The following is a 22,903-nucleotide window of genomic DNA, read 5'->3' as shown; positions in this document are numbered from 1 at the left end:
AATGTGTTTGTGCGATGTTAAACCACTAACAAAAAAAAATGACGTTCCGTTTTACTTCACCAGACGGGAGAGAAATCTGATCACTGATAACTGACTTTTAAAATTGATTTTATCGGGTAAACATTGAATGTATCACCAAAGATGTTATTTCATACCAAGATCGTACGACGTGGAGTGCTGAATGGAGTATTTTCTGCTATTTAAAAGTCCAGCTCCATGGCTAAATGGTTAGAGTGCTGGCCTTTGGTTACAGGAGTCCCGAGTTCGATTCCCGGCGAGGTCGGGAATTTTAACCATAATTGGTTAATTTCACTGACACGGGGGCTGGGTGTATGTGTTGTCTTCATCATCATTTCATCCTCATCACGACGCGCAGGTTGCCTACGGGAGTCAAATCAAAAGACCTGCACCTGGCGAGCCGAACTTGTCCTCGGACACTCCCGGCGCTAAAAGCCATACTCCATTTCATTTATTTTGCATTTCTAAAAACCACTACATGTTTACGCTGGGTTTGGACCCACGTAACTGCGATCCAGAGTTCAAAATAATAATAATAGTTGATGTCATATAGGTGACTTCTGCGTTTTTTGTGCTAGATCTTGCTTCCGTTGCCGTTGTTGTTTACTGGATACGCGGTCGAATTTCCCAAAACGGTTCTTTCCGACAAACATTTTTGTCCATCCACAATATTCCCAATCTAATTTTCTTCAAGTACATTTTTCCAATATATAGGCCTATATATTTTTCTCGCATTATATTTTAATCTAATTTGGAAATAACGATATCCTAAGGAGATAAAATATCTTTTAGCATAAAAGCGAACAATGTAACTTTCAAATTTAAATGTATATTTCGAAATAAGGATTTCTTAGTAAGATAAAATTATTACTTTTTGGTATAAAAGTCTAAATAATATAACTTACACATTTAGAAATTACGTTTCCGCGGTTATATTTTAACTCAATGATATTTATATGATTATAATTTCAGTATTACCCACTTGTTACTGAAATACTGTGGTATTAATTGTTGTTGGGTAAATGCGTCTCGGAAACGAAAGCCACCGGAAAATAGCCTCTGGGAAAATGAATACGTTCATTTGCGACAAATCCGAGTTGTTGGCTTGCGGCATATGAAGTAAGTCCAGCGAGACAAGTTCCAGTTTATGCTAATATACTGTATAGGAATTGAAGTAATGTTTAAAAACGGAGACATGAACTTTTTATTTCCCAAAAGTCTAAGCTGTAATTGTAGCTTCGGCACTACATATCCTGAGTGTTAATTCCTCACGAGTATTTCTGATTTAAGTCTAGGAAATTGGCATAAAGGACTCGGGGGTCAATCTGCAAGTGAACAGTACAATCTCTCTAATATCCAACAAGTAAGGAATTAGAAAAGGTCGTTATTTCAGACCAGACCTGTATCATTACAGTCATACGAGATTATTATTCTTATTCTTAATATTATTCTTATTATTTTATTTATTTAGTCTGATCCAGGACACCCTAGATTTGCCATAAGACACAGAATAATACACAATAACAATTTTGAGGGAAGATAAAAAAGATTAATGTTTAAAAAAATGATAGGTTACAATTAACTATGTTAAATGGCACGAACTCCATATAAATGGTGACGAAGAATCGAAACGGAGTATTTGATGAGTGAGACGACTATCTCATCTTGTAGGCTTCCCTCTAGTTTATATTTTTGTCGTCATGTGACGAAAGATTTGGGAATTGTTCCCCTCGCGCCAAAGAAAAGTCCAGTCACTGTAATTTTTTTAAGGTTATACGACTCAAGAAAGAAAGGGTTGGTTGGATTATAGATATCCTTTTTCTCATTGTCTACGTCAGTCGGCTGAGAGGATGAAGATTCAAAGCGTACCGTAGGATCAATAATTTCTGCTTCGTTCCTCCATCTTGTCAATCGCTATAATATAAATCCTGCGAGTGCTGCCTCCTTCGGCGAGACAGTGGACTTCTTCGTGCACTTCTAGATTTTTGAGACGAAGAGCATTAGCAATCAGATTTCTGATGATGTTATGGCGTTTGATCCTAAGCAGTTCTCCTTGAGAGCAACTCCCCAACACATGTGGTAAGGTTTCATACTCACTGCAGTGTCTGCAGTGGCCTGTGCTGGTAGAACGTCCCGGCAGAGTACGTACTGGTGCAACCATCGCGATCATCTTCAACATCTCCCTCCATTCCGAACAAGTTAAACCATCTCTTCTGGTAACCCAAGAATTAGCAGCAGGAACTTGAGTAAATAACTCAACACCCCTTCCTTTTTGTGGATATGCACACCAAGCTTCAAATTCGTGTGTTCTAAGTATATCGCGCAGTTGTCTAACAGATTTCGTTGATGTCTCTTCATTGAGTTGAAGTTCAGATAGGCAGCGAGTTTTTATTGCTGTGAAATTTCGAACAGCATTTACGTGCGAATCATTCACAGCTTCTAGCTTAAGATTGATGTTCAGCTGTTGAAGGTACGCTTCCCAAGTACCGCGCATTAGTGCTAACCCTTTATATTTGTGGCTCGAATAGATCATACTTGTCGGTGTGTCACTCGGAAGTTGTAGAATTTCTTTAAGTGCGCTTCTGATCATGTTGTCGGCTTTTAACAGACTTTATTTGGGAATTTTCTCAACCGAAACAGTCTGGAAGGGGTATATCGGTGTAGGACCAATAAACTGATTTATTACAGTCAATTTTTGATGCGGTTGGAGTAAGTGAGTCCTGGTAATCTGGTCTAAGTTAGCTTTCAATTTTTCAAGTACCTGATGTTCATTGAAGACTAAAGTCTGTCTGAAAGTTGCCCCTAAATATTTTATTTCTTCACTATCATTATTATTATTATTATTATTATTATTATTATTATTATTATTATTATTATTATTATCGTCTTTTATACTGTCCACTCTCTTATTGCCATCTCTTGTTAACTTCTGATAGGATAGGTTCTCTCTCTCTTTTCCTAAGATTAGAATTTTGAGAAGATCATTGTCTTGTTTAACATACCGTTGTCTATGGAAGGGCCAATAAATATCTGAATGAGATGGTTAATATGTTAATAAACCGCATTAAATCACCCTTAAACATTAACCGACTGTGCCAGAATTCAAGCTCTCATCCGACTATAAACAATAAAGCAAACAAGCTTGTAAGCTGACATTAGGACGTGGCTTCTGATGTCATGATGATCACATTCCCAACACATTCAATTTTACGTGGAATACGAGCCATGGAAACGTTACATTTCAGTTCTAAAATCCCACTAGATAGACCGGGATTTGAATCTCATTTGGCTTCGCAGAAAGCCAGTAACAACACCACTCAATAGTCATGCCACCTCCATAACAATAAAACTGAGCGAGTGGCTACGTGTTTTGTGTCACGTAGCTCTCAGCTTGCATTCGGAAGACCCCACTGTCGGCAGCCCTGAAGAGGGTTTTCCGTTGTTTCCCATTTTCACACCAGGCAAATGATGGGGCTTCTACCCCTATCTGTGTCAGTGCGGTGTAAAGTAAATTGTAAAACAACACTAAAGGATTCATTTCTGTCAACATCTACTTCCCGTGAAAAGCCCAAGTTTACATTATGAGTCCTGCTCAGTCCTTTCCTGAGCACGAAATTCTCCAAACTGATAAAAAAAAGTGAAATGGCGTATGGCTTTTAGTGCCGGGAGTGTCCGAGGACAAGCTCGGCTCGCCAGATGCAGGTCTTTTGATTTGACTCCCGTAGGCGACCTGTGCGTCGTGATGGGGACGAAATGACGATGAAGACGACACATACACCCAGCCCCCGTACCAACAAAATTAACCAATTATGGTTAAATTTCCCGACCCAGTCGGGAATTGAACCCGGGACCCCTGTGACCAAAGGCCAGCAAGCTAACCATTTAGCCATGTAGCCGGACGAAGCCCAATACTGATGACTAAGGCCCGGATTTTTATGCAGTAACAGGTTAGTTTGCAAACTAATTTGGTTAGTAGGAAGTGTCGGCCACCCGCTCTTCCATAATGTAGCAAGAGGAACATAAATTACAGGGGTTCTCATGGGCGTACCCCTAATGTTTATGCAAACGCCATAGCGTGGTCGTTGTAGAGGTGGACTTTACTCGTTACTCGCTTCAGGAAGTTTGCATTCTAACATATTAATGCATAAAAATCCGGGCTGTACTGATGACCCTTAGTGAAGCCGTGAGCTAGCATACAGGACTTGAAATATTGCTTTCCATACAGTTTCCTCCTAGAGTAAGACCTTTCTCTTGTTTCTACAGTTCTATGTCCATCTTCATGAAGCCCACCCACAGGAAAAGAAAAGGGCAAAGTTACAGACGCCCACGCGTCCATACTCACGGTGAATGTACAGTTCGTTTCAAAAGTAAACGCACACATTTAATCTTGTCAATGGGTACACTTCAGAACCACAAACAGTGTTTAATACCGCATAAAGTTGTGTTTCTTCCATACCGGCACACTTTGCAATAGACTCCTGTGGATAGATAGTAGAATACGTTCACGATATGCTCTATCTGGCGTATGAGACAACTGAAAGTCGTTATTCCTAAGGCCATGTTAGATTTTCCTTAGGATAGACGAGGAGAGATAATGTACGTATATAAGCGAGACGGATCGAAGATTATAGCACCTGTACAGCACATGAATTTGTACGGTATATACATATACTACCGAGCCTTCATGGCAGGACAAACCGGAGGCGAGACAGGATTTACTCCGCGTACTCTGGTTTTTCCTGTCATCTTTTATTTCTACAACACTCTCCCATATCATTTCAGTTCATTTGTCAGCCATTAACAATTATCCAGAGTGGTGAGAGAGGCTTCGGCAGCCGGCAAAGTTCCTATCCTCGCCGCTAGATGGGGCTTCATTCATTCCGTTCTTGACCCGGTTTGAACTGGAATTAGGCTGTGGATTTTTCATACTACTGAAACTAAAAATGTAAGAAATTGAGTTTCCTTCTTGCCTGTACAGTAGATACTCGATTATCCGGACCTTAGTTATCTGGATGCTCAATTATCCGGACATGAGCACTTTTCTTCTACTTTGATATGTTACATCAGCTTTGGGGCTTCATAATGGTTCATAAATGTTTTTACTGTATGTTTATTACTATTTAAAAATGTAAAAATATTGAATTCATCTGATCTGGAGGACCCCTGGTACCAATTAGTCCGGATAATTGAGTTTTTTCCATGTACTTTAATCGTATATGAAATTAACTTAAAAACACTGATTAGCACAACTAGACAACATGAGGTATCGGTAGTATGCAGCATTCCCCAACCAAAGAAGGGTTTATGTGTTCTCCTATCTTTTCCTTCCTGGTCCTTTTCTCAGTTAATTGGGGTCGGCACATGACGTAGATGTGGCTTATTTTGACGAACGGATGCTCTTCCTGACGCGGAAGGATGTATTCACTGCTGAGTGTTTCTGTGCTGGTTGGTAGTGTGGTGCGTTGTGTGCACGTGAAGAGAAGTATATGAAGACGAGTATATATATCCAGTTCCCGAGCCAGACGAACTGACCACCGGGCGAGGTGGCCGTGCGATTAGGGGCGCGGTGGCTGTGAGCTTGAATCCAGGAGATAGTGGGTTCGAACCCTCGGCAGCCCTGAAAATGGTTTTCCGTGGTTTTCAGTTTTCACACCAGGCATATGCTGGGGCTGTACCTTAATTAAGACCAAGGCTGCTTTCTTTGCAGTCCTCGGTCTTTCCCAGTTGATTTGGCGTAAGGAAGGCAACTATCGGCCGAATAAAAGCCAAGAGAGCTGTACTATCACGAGGGTTAGCTAGAGTTTATTTATTGAACCATAATTTGAAATCTGAATCAATCAATCAATCAATCAATCAATCAATCAATCAATCAATCAATCAATCAATCAATCAATCAATCAATCAATCAATCAATCAATCAATCAATCAATCAATCAATCAATCAATCAATCAATCAATCAATCAATCAATCAATCAATCAATCAATCAATCAATCAATCAATCAATCAATCAATCAATCAATCAATCAATCAATCAATCAATCAATCTGCATTTAGAGCAGATTTAGGTGGCAGATTTCCTACTAGTTCTTTACCTAATCTTTTCTTAAATGATTCAAGACGTGAGAAATGTCGCAAGATATGATACTTTTCAAAATAGTTTAATTATTGTGCGAGATGAGGTTATGAGGAGGTTCAAAGAACAAGCTTTTCTACAAAGTAATAAAACTAAACACTACAGTTATTCTCTTGAGTTGTAATTCTTGTATTGTTTTGCATTTATCCAAATATTGATAACCTTTTGATGACCTTTGATAAACTTTTAAGGTTTTGAGAGACGATGAAATGCCAGAATTTAGTCTTGCTGTAGTTTAGTTATTTTATGCACTAGTAAATCCACCGACACGAGGCTGGGGTATTTATGCATCTTCAGACAACCGGACACAGCCAGGATTGATGCAGCCAACTTGGACTCAGGAAACGTGTACTCGACCGTCCAAACCACTCAGCCTAGCGATGTTGCTAATGTAACCAGCTCAGAAACGAGTTGACGTGGTCAAGATTGTAACTTCAAATCCCGGTACGGTGTTTAACCCTGTGTCTGAAGATTATTGGAACTTTAATAATATACTTTTCAGGACGAAATTCAGTTACTCCGTCTTTTATAACGATCAAGAGCGACTGAAGGGAATTTATACACACACAGTATTATTGTACTAGTGATCTGAACTAACAATTTCCCTTCCAGTATTTAAATTTAGTGGATAGAAATGAGGATTGATTTGAAGGCGGAGACGTCATCCAAAAGACTGTTTAACAACGTTGAAAGCACTTGCAAGGGAAGTTTTGACCTATCGACGACAATCGCCACGAATTATTTTGGAACGAACAATAAAGATACCAAAGTAAGTAATGTTAAGTTCATCACTTCGGTATCACCCGAAGCTCCTAAAACAAGACTTATGAAATTAGGGCGACCGACTGTAATATCTTCAGGCATAACGTGCAAAACACACTAAAACAAACAGCCACGATATCGCTTTGTAATACTGCGCATCCCTGTTAGGTATTCTACTTTGTGTACATCAGTGACTGTTCATTTAGTTGTCTGATTCAGGGCATGGGTTTGTTTCCATACTAACGAATACTGTATGCGGAATACTGCATACTATTACGTGTTTCGCTGATTGACTGCTGTGGTACAGATACTGATGAATGAGGTGATGCAGAATTACCAGGCGAACAGCACTTCTCTAACACACATGGGCAGTCGGATTGCACGGGATTTGTATAACTTACTGAAGCAACATGTCCGTGGCAGCACTGCTAGGCATTGTGGTGTTATAGTGAGGGAACGTTGGACACTATCTGAAGATACGTGATACGCCGGAGACACCAGCACACAACGTGACAACCAGTTCCATTTCCTCTGAATCATAACCCTCCCCCCCGTTCCCAAGATTGAAACGGGAAATTATCCACGAACAATTTTCCGAAAAAGGAAAGTTAAAAAGAACAATGCAAATAATTTGTAAGTGTCAGGATGTGTAAACAAGTTTCTGAAAAAAATGCGAACTAGCTTTAACAGTGTCAAGATCTCCAAACAAAACCTTTGCAGTAATAGACATAAAATTCTAGAACATCACCGGGATTTTTGAAGGGCGGAAAAAAGTCCATTCGACACTCCATGTCGTACGATGTCGGCACGTAAAAGATCTCTGGTGACACATTTGGTGTTTACCCGACAAAATTCATTAAATCTCAGCCATAGACGCCCAAGAGAGTTCCGGTTTACTCGGTCTGCCATCTAGTGGGCCTAGAATAAAACGGAACGTCGAAATTGACGAGCAGACAGCCAGATGACGTCAAATTGAAATGTCTGCACACGGTAGCTGAGGCCATACGATTATTATTATTTTACCGGGAAGAGTGAGACAAATAGTAGAGGTGCTTAATAGACTAGGACGCTAGAATAATAACATTCTTGAGTTAGTGAGCATAATGTACACCAAATTCCGGAATGCATGCGACAAGGAACACGTTAGTGGCACTTAAAGAAGAGGACGAGAGAAGCAGCTCTCTTACTGGACATGCCCAGTTTTAAAGCAAGCAGGCATTTCTTGCACCAGTTGGAACTTCGCTATATAATAACATCAAGCAGAATCACAAGCCTCGTTACGAGGTGAGATGTCACTCTTGACATTACCGTGAGGATCAGGGCATTGGAGTTTGAACGCGAAGTTACGGCTACATTTCTGCTAATAAAATCGATACCGACATGGTGTTCAATACGGGCTGAAGTCGATTTGAATATGAGTCCATGTCAAATGGAACACTGCCAATAACCAGGCAAAAGACGACTGAAGCTGATGCTCAATGCGTTGCAACTGCCACCCACGCTACACCATTCAGATGTTTATTTCCATGTTACGACGCATCGCAAAGAAACTATACATCTGCGAAGCGGGTGGTAAATTTGGCAAACGTGCTTCCAGCGCACTCCAACGTAACCAACCTCCAAAAATAGAATTTTACGATATCAACAGCTCTAACCGACTGAGTTGTCCATGTGGCTGGGCGCACGTAGCTGTGAGCTTGCATCCGGGAGATAGTGGTTTCGAATCCCACCGTCGGCAGCCCTGAAGATTGTTTCCCATGGTTTCCCATTTTCACACAAGGAAAGTACTGGAGCTGTGACTTTGGACATAATGAGTCCGAGGAAAGGATCAATTATTTAGAAAACTGTTTAGGGATGGTAAAGTTATAAGCACACCAGGTGATGGAATTCAGTGGGTCTAACAACAATTAAATTTTAACAACAGCAGAAATTTGATAAACAATATTTAAGATATTTGATATAAATTAACAAGTTAAAGAAAAAGCGGGTAGCGAAAAGTTATACAATCCAAAAGGACGATTAATGAAGCGAGTCAAGTCATATAAAATGGTTGAGGAAGTTGTTATGTTGACAATGTATGTTTGCCGGACATCAGGCTGTGCAGCAGTCCTAAAACTCAAATTTTCCGTTTGATATGCAATCGTTAACCTAATTATTAGTCACAGTACCTACTGTTTTGCTTGGAGCCCCAGCCCCAAAGATGTGACACTTCATTTTAAAAATATAACATGCATTGTTCTCGTTGCCAGAGACAATGTCACTATATTTTCGGCAGGGTGACGATATTTCTGAAATTCCAAGATGAAAGCTTTTGCTTGGTTAGTGATATGAGAATGAGGAACGTATAGCAATGCGAGACTATGCCAGGGGCCCCGTGGTTACCACTTTATCTCCTAAGTCTAGAGAATTGATCTGCGTAACATCCTTCTGGGATTCTTACGTATTGTATTACGAGTCACACTGTAAAGCTTTCATCTGCAGATAGCCTGAATACCATTCCTCGATTAATGCTCTTGGTTAGTTCATTTGTAGACTTAATTAATGTTGGATTACAAATACAGTGAGTGAATTACTTTAAATTTATTATTCCCTCGTGCGCTGAATTGCTCTGTCAGTGTTTATATTTCATGTCTTTGTTATCTGGAAGTTTAATAGAGTAGACTCTTCATTATGTCCCGTTGGATTACTGAATATGCATAGAGTACATTCGAGGAAAAATTAAGATAACTTGAAGTGTTAGAAATTAATATTTGATGGCTCATTTTCTCTAAATATTATCTTTGTTTCCAACATCTACTTTCATAGCCGTATGTACTAGAACCTACGTTACGTACCATCGAAAGTTTTGATCGCTATCTGAGGAGACTGCTCACATTTTCTTTGCTTACCTGAAGGTAATTCAAGGTAGGGCGTTATTTGAAGTTACGATTTCAATAATAATAATAATAATAATAATAATAATAATAATAATAATAATAATAATAATAATAATAATAATTCTATATAAATAAAGTTGTAGGGGGTGCGCTGTCTGTAATTTCGTTTGTTTTGCCAATTTTTCAGATATTTATCCGTTTTAGGCCAACTCAAGACCGAATCCGTTTTTTTTTTATTTTTCATGTCTGTCTATTTGTCTGTTCCACCATTACGGCAAAACGGCTGGATAGATTTCGACCAAACTTCACATTTAGAGTATACTCACCCCGAAGAAGGTTTCGATGTGCATATAATTTTAAAATCTTTGATTAGACGGGGGGTTTATAGGAAAACCAGGACGGGTTTCCTCCATTTTCTCTTATACTATTGACTTCCTGTAAACTCCGTGGACCATATGTGAAACGTCTCTTCATTATAAACAACTTTTGTTATGTTCATAATTTACCTTACTATTCAAATGACGGAGAAATTTACTATTTTCTGCGGGTATCATGGTCTGCGTGTGTGACCGACAGACCGACAGCGAGCATACTGGTCACCATGGCAACGTCTCTAACTGCTTGCCAGCAGAGAAGTACGGTAACGTATTGCTATTTTCCTCATCATGCATTTAAATTCGTGGTTGTTCCTGCGCCTACATTTCTCCTTTGTTATCGCTTTCTTATATCCATAACTCATACCATCATAGTTTATTGAGGGGCATTTGATTTTCCAATACATTCACTTGGTATTTACATATTTGTCCTATCCGGCTGTCCTCAGTTTTAATCCATTTTCTATTAATTTCAACTTACTTTACTGAATTATTTTCGTTCTTAATTACTCCGTATGTATGCGAGTGCTAAACCCGAAAGCTTGACACTCTTTCCTTTGAGGAAATATTCTAAGCAAAACAAATGTATAACTTTTGGCCCCGGAAAATATCGAAATATGGATGCAATTTTAACGACGGTGCAGGCCTTCGTTTCGGGATAATTGGTGGCTAATCGGAAAGTCATATCACAAATCAGAAAGCACAATCGCCTTTCATTTTGGAGAAATCTACAACTTTGGTCCAATGACTTTTTGTCGTATTTCTATCCCTTATACGTTAAATAGAGCTGTATTTCTCGATTTCAAGTTAATTTTGTACTTTCACACGTATATGTTAACATTTGGCACACTTATAGGAAAGATAGAATCATGACATTTGGCACGCACATTGACATGACCAGAGGCCATGTGATAGCCAAATTTTCCGATTCTAGCTGTCACATGAGTATCACAAATATAAAGTAGTATGCGAAAACAGTACAAAATTTCACACCATTCAATGATTCTAACTTAATCTAACCCATAAATATAGGAGATACGAGAAGATGTCATGGGAAAAACCATGTAGAACACTGAAAGAGGCGTCTGATGGTGAAGTCCCTTTGTAGATATGTCGCAGAGTTTCAAAGCAGTAACTCTCGAAATAAAGGTCTGCACTTCTAGAGTGTGTCAGTACATTGACTATTTTGGCGATATTTCTGTACAGTTATCCGTTTCAGGTGTAACAGTGACCATCTGCATATTTTTAGCTTTGGTGTCTGTTTGTCTGTTTGTCTGTTTGTCTATAACGTGGAAACTACTGGATATTGTACCAGGAAGGCCTAGGTCCTGGTCCATGTTAATTGAAAGAAATGTTATTTCCAGCATTAAAGATCCGACCGACGTACGAACATCCATGTAAAGAATGTTCCAGTATGTGCCAGACCCTACGAGTGCGCTAGGCGGAGTCAAGTGACGTCACCTGTCGCTTGAAGCTCACCTCCCCTAGAGATATTTCTCGAAAGAAATTTTCTTTTAACAGCTTTTTAACGCCTTAACCAATTTCAACGGGACAACCGCTGAATTATAGCAAACATCATAAAAGTTAATCCCTGTAAATTTCAAATTAATTCATCAAACGGTTGTTGAGTTATAATAATTTAAAGTCTCAACGAAATTACGTAATCATGGTCACAAGGCCGAGAGAGCCGCCACCCCTCCCTGCGCTGGTATCTATATATGTCAAGGCCAGACAGCCCGCAAACTAGTACAAGGACAAGCAAACAGCTGTGTGAGTGAGATAGCGAAGAGACCGGCCCGCGTACAGTATGTTCGCGCAGTCACGGTAGAAGTACTTTCCGTCGTATCTCCGGAACGCGAAATTCTATCACCGATAGAATTATTAAAGGACGTCGCACTGCAGTTAGTATACCGCGTTGCGATTACAATATAATCCTAAAGACATTTAAGACTGTAACGCGAGTGAACTTATTGGAGTACAAATATTAACTATTTCATTACGTGTGGACTTAGGTAACTTCCAGTAACATTGAACTTTTACTGAGCCTAATACTTAGAATTACCAGAACTCATATTCACGTCACACCAACATAAGACTCACAGTAGTAATTTGAGTGAAAAAGTGAGAACTTTTCTGTGTTAATATAACATTATAGTAACAGGATTAGCAGAAAATAATCCCTAGCAACTTCAGACTGTGTTCAAAGACTGTGCTTATCGACTTACTTTATTTTTTTTTATTTTTATGTGAACTGTGTGATTATGAACGTTTCAATAACGACTGTAAATAGCATTTCGTACAGAAAGGACTGTGATTCTTCATACGCCATTTTCGTGTGCGAAAATCACCCGAACAAGCTACAACTCAACGTGATCCAGTTCCAGCCGTCATCACCTCATTGGGAACGTCAACATCGCCAATCCTGATTCTACATGGAACATTCCAGACGTCCATCTTTCGACATTTGGTAGCAACAGTTCTTGTCATAAGTGAGTAACAAACTGACTAAACCTTTTCCTTTATTTTGAACAGTGAAACTTCAGTGTCGCGTGTGAACAATTTTCATAATTTCTCAAAAGTGATAAATTTAATTTCAGTAGAAAGACTGTAGGCTTTCAAGTGTGCTATATATCGAGATTGACGAACTGAGAACTGAAAACTTTGATAATTTCTCATTATAAAAGTGTGCTTAGGTTTAAAAAGACTTTAGGTGGAAATTCCCACATATGAAAGACTTTGAAACCAATGATATTTATGCCATTTTTTTAAGGAGATTATTTTCGACATTTAATTTCTATGCAAAATTTGAGTCAATAATCATACCGCAGGGTGAAAAATTAATAAATCGTTTTAAGAAAAAAAATTATTTACCATCTATTATTCGCTCTGCGAGACTATCCTTCTCTGTATCGGCTCCAAAACCCAGTTCCACTCCCTGAGGTCCTACTCATGCCCTTTGCCCACAACTTTTCCTGGTACAGAGAGGATAGTAAAATAATAATGGATGGCGCCGCAACTTCAAGGGCTCGATTTTGGAGCCGTGCTATAATAATAGATGGCGCCGCAACTTCAAGGGCTCGATTTTGGAGCCGTGCTATAATAATAAATGACGTCGCAACTTCAAGGGCTCGATTTTGGAGCCGTGCTATAATAATAAATGACGTCGCAACTTCAAGGGTTCAACTTGGAGCCGTGCTATAATAACAGATGATGCGCCCGTAATAATCGCAATATTCAGGGTTCGATTCAAGTCATTGTATTTTGCGCACAGGATCCGACTGCAATCATTACGAACACGAAGAATTTGTTGTATTTGACTTATCGAATATTCCGGAAACATGGATAACTTACTTGCAGCAATCGAAGCTCTCAGGCTTAGCATTAACGATCAGAATGCCAAGATTGATAGGTCTAATAACCAGATAACACAACTACAGTCACAAATGGTAGAGTCTAATAACCAATTGCAGGCTCAAATGATCGAGTCTAATTCCCAACTACAGGCTCAAAATACTCAACTTCAACAACAAATGCAGGCACAAAATACTCAACTTCAAGCGCAGTTAACTGAGTCAAATAGTAAGGTTGAAGACTTAACTTCTAAAATTGACAGGACCTTGGACACTAAGTTTGCTGAAGCGGATAAAGTCATTAATAAAAGACTCACTGAATCTAGTGCCCTTATCGAGCAACGATTCCGTGAAGCTGGAACTCGCCTCGAAAAGAAACTTACTGATTCTAGTGCACAAGTCGAAGCTACATTGAAAAACATGCGGGATCAGTTTGTTGAAAATTTAGAGTCTATTAAGGAAGAAATAAAGACAGAGGTCGTCAAGTCTTTAGACAAAGATCTTAGAAATGTTCTTCCTTCCGTTAAAGCATTTTCCACTGAACTTAAAGATTTACGGACTGAATTTCAAGAATCCCATGGTAACATCTCACAAACTCAAGCAAAGTTAGCTCAGGTGCAGGAAACCTTGCGAGATGCATTAAAGAGCGACGTGGGTAAATTACGAAGCGAGATAGGATTAATTAAGAGCACGCAAGGAGAACTCGACAAGCGTATTACAGGACAGCTAGATAGCACGCATACCCAGATAGCTGCTTTCTGTAAAGACGTACAAGTCATTAAAACTGACTTGAGAAATGAAATAAAAAGTTTAGACACCTCAATTAATTCTAAAATTAAAAATTTGTCCGAAGAAATGAATCAAATTAAACTTAAAGAACATACAACTGACGTCACAATTCCTGGTTCGTCGAGGGAAATACACAATACAACTACCCTTATTAAAGTACCAGATGACAAACCAGTCAAATTTTCAGGACGTGATGAGTACACTGCTCGAGAATTTTTGTTAAATGTCGACGATTACCTGGAAGAGAATAGGGTAGAGGACGATAGGAAACTTAGAGTAGTATCCAAACTTCTAGAAGGACGAGCCTTATCATGGTTCATAGCTTTTAAGAGCAATTTTAAAGACTATGATGACTTTAAACAGGCACTTCTTAAACGCTTTTGGGATTCAGAAAGACAGCACCTTGTCAAGATGCAACTCTACTCTAGCAAATACAATACTTCAGTCAATACTTCCCGATATTCAGATTACTGTCTAATGCGATTAAAGAAACTCCAGTTTTTAGATCCACCTTTGCCAGATATTGAACTTATTCAGATCCTGACACTTCAATATCCGCCTCATGTTCAAGAGATACTAGTCGCTGCCAACATTAAAACATTGGACCATTTTGACGCTACTTTGCGTAGGTTAGATACGGCTAATACCCAATCTAGTCCGAAAACTAACAGGAGTCGAGAAATAAATACGAATTCTGCGGAAATAAAACCTCCGGAGAGAGAGGAACCCAGGATACGTGAAGAAGGCAGATTAAGCCCTACTAACCCAACCAGATTCCGGAATTTTAGACGTCAGAGGAATCAGGATAGACACCCTTACCAACCTAGGAATTCATGGAGACAGCGCGAAAGCACTCCTGAAGGAAATCGTGAGGCCAGACGGCGAGAACTCGAAAGTAGATGGAAGGACACACGGGAATACATCAGGGAGAGAAACCGTAATCCTAATGAACCTGGAGCGACATCCCTGGAATATCAACGTCAATTCAGACCAAGAGAACAAAGATCACCTGATCCTGACCCAACAGGCGCTATAAAAAAAAACGCCGATCTCGCAATAGGGAGATTGACTACCGAACACGATGAGGTCGAAACGTCAAATTATTGTACTGCTGTTATCAATTACTGGCATATTGACGATTCCGAATTACTATTCGAAGACGCACAAACACTAAGGCCAATTATTACACGTTCATTACCTGTCATAACAGTACGCACAGGCAACCTACAGGTGATTACGCTCATCGATTCTGGAGCGCAAGCTTCTTTCATTTCTGATAAGCTTGTAGACTCGCTGAAAGATCAGAACAATGTTTTGTTATTACCTGCAGCTCAGATTAAAGTAAGAGGGATAGTTCCTGATAAGATTGTTAAATGCAAATCCCAGGCATTTTTAGAGTTTGAAATTAACAGTCAGATGTTCGAACACATATTTTTGGTAGTATCACGTCTTAACTTCAACTTAATACTTGGATCAGATTTTATGATCAAATACAAAGGAACCATTGACTATGATGCCAACCTCGTAAGATTACAGAATAATTCCCTAGAACTACAGCTGGTAGGACGAAGTGACCTGGAAGTTCAAGAGAAGGGAGCCCGTTTTGAAGAAGCCGGTGGTGACATTATTAAGCCCGCTGTAAGCGAGGTTGCGCCAGCCGTAGCAGAAAGTAGAAAGGGTGACCAAAGTGAGGACGACGCAGAGTCCCTATTCAATGAGAACTCCATTATAGGTCCGGATTATATAATGTCAATAGCCAGTGTGGTTGAAGACCCGGAAATTAAATTAAAATTGGAGGAGGCTAAAAAATGACGTTCTACAGAAATTTGCATGTGTATTCGATGATAAGCCTGGAGAGATAGCTGACTACGAATATCATCTTGATGTAAATGACTTGTCTCCTTATCAGAAGAAACCATATCCCGTACCCGAGAAATATCGAGAAGAAGTTCGTAACTTAATTCATAAAATGACAGATGATGGGATAATTTCGCCTTGCGTAACTAAGTACTTGAATCCATTGGCCATAGTACGTAAGCCTAACGGCCAATTTAAAACAATATGTACCACAGGAAGAGTAAAGCCTGGAAAAGAAAATCCTGCGTATTTTCTTTTCGTCCAACCAAGGGGAAGATGTACCAGGAAGGCCTAGGTCCTGGTCCATGTTAATTGAAAGAAATGTTATTTCCAGCATTAAAGATCCGACCGACGTACGAACATCCATGTAAAGAATGTTCCAGTATGTGCCAGACCCTACGAGTGCGCTAGGCGGAGTCAAGTGACGTCACCTGTCGCTTGAAGCTCACCTCCCCTAGAGATATTTCTCGAAAGAAATTTTCTTTTAACAGCTTTTTAACGCCTTAACCAATTTCAACGGGACAAACGCTGAATTATAGCAAACATCATAAAAGTTAATCCCTGTAAATTTCAAATTAATTCATCAAACGGTTGTTGAGTTATAATAATTTAAAGTCTCAACGAAATTACGTAATCATGGTCACAAGGCCGAGAGAGCCGCCACCCCTCCCTGCGCTGGTATCTATATATGTCAAGGCCAGACAGCCCGCAAACTAGTACAAGGACAAGCAAACAGCTGTGTGAGTGAGATAGCGAAGAGACCGGCCCGCGTACAGTATGTTCGCGCAGTCACGGTAGAAGTACTTTCCGTCGTATCTCCGGAACGCGAAATTCTATCACCGATAGAATTATTAAAGGACGTCGCACTGCAGTTAGTATACCGCGTTGCGATTACAATATAATCCTAAAGACATTTAAGACTGTAACGCGAGTGAACTTATTGGAGTACAAATATTAACTATTTCATTACGTGTGGACTTAGGTAACTTCCAGTAACATTGAACTTTTACTGAGCCTAATACTTAGAATTACCAGAACTCATATTCACGTCACACCAACATAAGACTCACAGTAGTAATTTGAGTGAAAAAGTGAGAACTTTTCTGTGTTAATATAACATTATAGTAACAGGATTAGCAGAAAATAATCCCTAGCAACTTCAGACTGTGTTCAAAGACTGTGCTTATCGACTTACTTTATTTTTTTTTTATTTTTATGTGAACTGTGTGATTATGAACGTTTCAATAACGACTGTAAATAGCATTTCGTACAGAAAGGACTGTGATTCTTCATACGCCATTTTCGTGTGAGAAAATCACCCGAACAAGCTACAACTCAACGTGATCCAGTTCCAGCCGTCATCACCTCATTGGGAACGTCAACATCGCCAATCCTGATTCTACATGGAACATTCCAGACGTCCATCTTTCGACATTTGGTAGCAACAGTTCTTGTCATAAGTGAGTAACAAACTGACTAAACCTTTTCCTTTATTTTGAACAGTGAAACTTCAGTGTCGCGTGTGAACAATTTTCATAATTTCTCAAAAGTGATAAATTTAATTTCAGTAGAAAGACTGTAGGCTTTCAAGTGTGCTATATATCGAGATTGACGAACTGAGAACTGAAAACTTTGATAATTTCTCATTATAAAAGTGTGCTTAGGTTTAAAAAGACTTTAGGTGGAAATTCCCACATATGAAAGACTTTGAAACCAATGATATTTATGCCATTTTTTTAAGGAGATTATTTTCGACATTTAATTTCTATGCAAAATTTGAGTCAATAATCATACCGCAGGGTGAAAAATTAATAAATCGTTTTAAGAAAAAAATTATTTACCATCTATTATTCGCTCTGCGAGACTATCCTTCTCTGTATCGGCTCCAAAACCCAGTTCCACTCCCTGAGGTCCTACTCATGCCCTTTGCCCACAACTTTTCCTGGTACAGTGACCATCTGCATATTTTTAGCTTTGGTGTCTGTTTTTCTGTTTGTCTGTTTGTCTATAACGTGGAAACTACTGGATATATTTCCACCAAACTTCATATTTAGAATCCACCTGTACTTGGGTAGGTTTTAGGGCAAATATTGTTTCTAAATCCATGAACTGACTGGGGGTTATACGAAGCCGAAACCGTGGTTTTGCACTCCCACAAAATATACACAACCAAACTTAATAGAAATCTACCTGCCTTAATGGAAATTAATTTCTAAACCTTTTTTTCCCATGTGCATGATTTCGATAAGAGGATTTATAAGGGAGATATCATTAACAGACCGTTTTTCGGTACAAGTCCCACCGGACTTAACTTAAGAACGGGTGCGTGTTGAGCATATTTCTTACAACTTGAAAACTATTGAAGATATTTGAACCAAACTTTCTATTTAGCATCCACCTTTACAAAGGTAGATTTTAAAGGTCAATAACATTTCCTGTTCTCGGAATGGACTAGCGGTTTATAGGGAACCGAAATGGTGAATTTACTCTTCCGAAATATATATAGCACAAGACCAACCTGACTGGAAATCGACCAAATTTGTTGGAAATCCATTTCTAAAACTTTTTTCATGTGCATTTTTTCGACAGGAAGATTAATAAGGGAGATATCATGAATGGTCAGTTTTGCACGTTAAGTCCAGTAGACATAAACCAAAAGGTGTTGTACGTGGAGCAGATTCCTTATCTATCTACATAAATAAAACGACTGTGTGCCTGTACATTGACTATTTCGGTGAAATTTTCGTACAGCTACGCGATTCAGGGGTAATAATGACCATCTGCAATTTTTTATGGTTTGGTTTCCTGAAAGTCCTAATTTTAACCCTCCTCGCCCAAAATCCACATTGCGGCATAATCTGCCAGACGAACAAGAAAACTGAAATTTGGCAAAATTAGACGTTTTAGGCTGTAACGGACAGAACATTTCCAAGATTTTTAAATTTTTCACTTTTTATCCCCGAAGAATATCGAAATATGAAGGCAATTTTAATGATGGCGCAGACCTTCGGGAAGTCCGATCACATAATGGATGCCACAATCTCCGTACAATTTGGAGTGATCTACAACCTTGGTCTTGCTACTATTTGTCGTCTCTGTATGCCTTTTACGTTTGATTTTTCTCTATTTCTCGATGTTAAGTAAATTTTGACTTTTCACATGCATAATTCATACTTTCAGTCACTTATAAGAAAGATAGAATCATGAAACCCTACACGAAAATTGGCCCAGCCAGTAGCCATATATGAGCCAAATGCTATGTATGTAGCTGTCACATAATTATCTAAAAGTAATGCAATGTGAGATAATCTTATAAAAATTTTACCCTATTCAACGTTTCTAACTCAATCGGACCCATGAATAGATGAGATATCATACGACCAGCCATTTAGGCCCCTAAATCCGGCGTCTTATGGTACAATCCTTTGTCGATATGACGTACCGTTTAGCAGCAGTTAATCTGTAAATGAAGGTCTGTAATATTGTAGGCATGCATTTACTTTCGTATGTCGATCTATATATATTCACTGATGTCGTTTTGTAGCGATAGAGAATGGGCGTGTCTGCTATTGTAATCAGTACTCCCCACACCGTCTTTGACTAGCAGTAGGAATGGGGTCCTTCTACAACTCCTGTGTAACTGGCATTAATAAGGAAGGCCTACGATTGTAATGAATAATTCACTTCTCGATTTGACTTGCAGAAGGCAAGGGAGCATGCAGTTTTGTTTAAAACTCCCCTAAACGATTGTATTTGGCTGTAGGTAAGGCAGCCCGCCCTTATAAACAAATGTATCCATCTAAAATGTGACTGGCATTAGGCATAGTGACCTGCTATTTTATGGAAACTCACCAACTTGGTGTGACTGGTAGTAAGCTGGCTGGCTGTAGGAAAAGGGGCCAGTCATTGTAATGATAACTGCACAACTCACTTTCGACTGGTAGTAGGGAAGTTGCCTAACATTCTAATGAAAACTCCCGAACTGTAATCTGTCTGGAAGTAGGAAAGGGGCCTGCCATTGTTACGAAAACTCCCCAAATCGATTGTGACCCCGCAGTAGGCGATGGGGCCTGCAATTACAATGAAAACTTTGCAACTCGACTGTGAATGTCAGTAAAAAAGTGAGCCTGCCGTTATCATCACAAATTCGTAACAATCACTTTACATTGGAAACACCGTATTGGCAACCTCCCCATGCTGTTTCTCGGATAACGCTAAGAGACATGCCATTTTAAAACAATCTTATTTGCTGCATGTACAGTATTTACTTCGATATTCGAATACAATGTAGAATACCGTAGCGAAGCACGGGCACATTTGCTAGTAATCTAATAAAACATTAACAAATAGCAACACCCAGCACGGAGTCAGAATTGACCCGAAGAACTCTGGTACTACTGTCGCGTAGCCGAACGTTGCGACGATAATCAATTTTGAAGTAAGTTCCGAATGAAGGTATCTAGGGTTCGGACCTGAGTCGTAACTCGAGTCCGATAGAAGATTTGAATTAGAAGATATCAAATTACAGGTCCAAGAATGATGATAGTATTATTCAGCTGTCTAAGTACGTGATACTAACGTATTAGTAGCTGTTAAGGTACTTATGATAACTTCTGAATAATAAGTATTTAAAGATGAAAGGTTCAGACGATTTAATATAAGTGTAGTCGAGTCCTCCAGCATACGAGCCACAGTATTGATGCCCGTATACTGACAAATTTACATATATTACATTGCCATTTATATACTCTCACAATCGAGAGTGTTTGGCCTCTGGCCTAACCTATTGACTGGTTACGATTAGATATCAACATGTTTATGAGTTTCCCTTTCTTAGAAAGGTGGACAGATGTGTTTCATAAAAACTTTAATTTTTGTACATTGACCATGATTACCTTTTCTTGAGTCTACTTGATCTTCTCAATTGTTGATCAGATTCCATTTCTTTATTATTCTCTAATTCCATCAATTCTGGTGCTGAAGGCAGTGATCGTACCGAAGTCGATCTTTCATTTTTATTTGAGGAGCTTCCATTAAGCTCTGTTGTTCTAATTGGATTTGTGGAATGCTTTCAAGTGAGAGATTAATTTGATTTACTGGACTATTATTAAATTCGATTTAGGTACAAAACTGTTTTGAATCTATCCACCATTTTTTAGGGAAACATAGATTAAATTATCAAAAGCTCAACTTGTAACAGCAACACCCACAAAGCCAAACACATATGAATAAAAATAATGATAATACATACGTATACCATGATGTACCAATTCTTTTCCAAGAATAGGTTCGTTGTTCCTCTCTGATTTCTTGTTATTTTATGAATTGATTTACTTCATAAATTTTATAACTAGCCATTTACAAATCATTTAAGGATGATACTATATTTGATAGAGGAAGGCTCAAAGGAGCAACTTTTATATTTTCTTGTTCAGGAAGGGTTAAACAACAATCAATATCTATATAAATAAGGGGAAAAAATGTCATCCTTCGTTAAATTAGTTTCATGTTGTGAAATTGGGAATAAAGTAGTTTTGCTACTTAATCCCTTACAATCTTTTCTTAAATTAATTATACCTCTGCCCAGTAATCTACTAGAGTACTTTTCTCCGTTTTGACACACAGTTGTGAAAAGTTCCATTTTAGGTGCTACAAACAACCAAGAATTACTTCTGTGTAGTGGTAACCACATTATTTGTCTTAATGGTAGATACTTAAAAGTACACACACTTCTGGTATTTGAAGGGTGTAACAAGGAGGGTACACATTCCATATTGCGAATATAATTAAAAATGGATTTCTTTCTGTGCACACATAACATCGTTGATTGGGTTGAATACATTTATCCAATTCATACTGAGACATATACCCATATTTTTCATTTAGAGTATCCACAAAAATATACTCTCTTTTTACATTTAATACTTTAGGTATGACTTTTTGTAATTTAAATTTACTTTCTATTACCAAAGGTATTTTAACAGCGTACACTAAGTATGGACCTTGTGTATAGATAGTTGGATGGATTAATGAAAGGAGTTCGGATGATGAGAAGGGTGGTAACATTGCAGATTCTGGCATTGTTTGTTGCATTAGAGTTTCTTTAATCTTTTGTATAGTAATAATTTGTGGTTGTAAAATACCATCTTGAGCATGTAAGTATACATCAATTAACAAATCAAGTGTGCGTTGACATTCCTCGATTCCCCGTTCAATTTGTTATATTAATTAACTTAGTATACGGCTATCATCAATTTCCTTCTTTACTTCCGCCGTTTGCGTTTTTATGTTTTCACTTAACGTCTGTAAAATATCCTTAATTTTATTCTAATTTGTTGACACGTCTTTTAACGTCGAATTCATTGTAATGATAGTTGATTTTAGAACTAGCAATTGTTCTGAAGCTATTCTTAAAAATTCTTTATGATCTTTTCCCATTGCCTATATACGTTCGAAATTGGTAACTACTTCATCTTCTGTAGCTGTCCCAAATAAGAATTTTAAGATTTTGTCTCCGAAATTGAATAAATCTCGCTTCCGTCTTTCTGAATTTGAGTCTTTTCCCATCAAATCTATTAGTATGCTTTTCAACCTATCGTCAATTTTCTTTTTGGATTGAAAATAAGGTATACTTGGTTAGCAATCTGTATATGCAAACCAAGTCTCATTTTTTAGTCTATTACATATATTATTCAAATTCATAATTCGAGTTTTAGTTTCCTTCCATAAAATTTTTACGGGT

At 38.6% G+C, this 22,903-nt stretch overlaps 1 pseudogene; it reads right to left on the bottom strand.

Moving 5' to 3' along the window:
• Window positions 1-1,309: 1,309 nt before the first annotated feature.
• Window positions 1,310-21,853, bottom strand: LOC137497039 (uncharacterized; annotated as a pseudogene).
• Window positions 21,854-22,903: the final 1,050 nt, after the last annotated feature.

This window comes from Anabrus simplex, chromosome 1 (genome assembly GCF_040414725.1).
Source record: "Anabrus simplex isolate iqAnaSimp1 chromosome 1, ASM4041472v1, whole genome shotgun sequence".
Lineage (NCBI taxonomy): Eukaryota > Metazoa > Arthropoda > Insecta > Orthoptera > Tettigoniidae > Anabrus > Anabrus simplex.
Note: the sequence above shows the minus strand (reverse complement) of the source record. Positions and strands in the feature narration are given on the sequence as shown.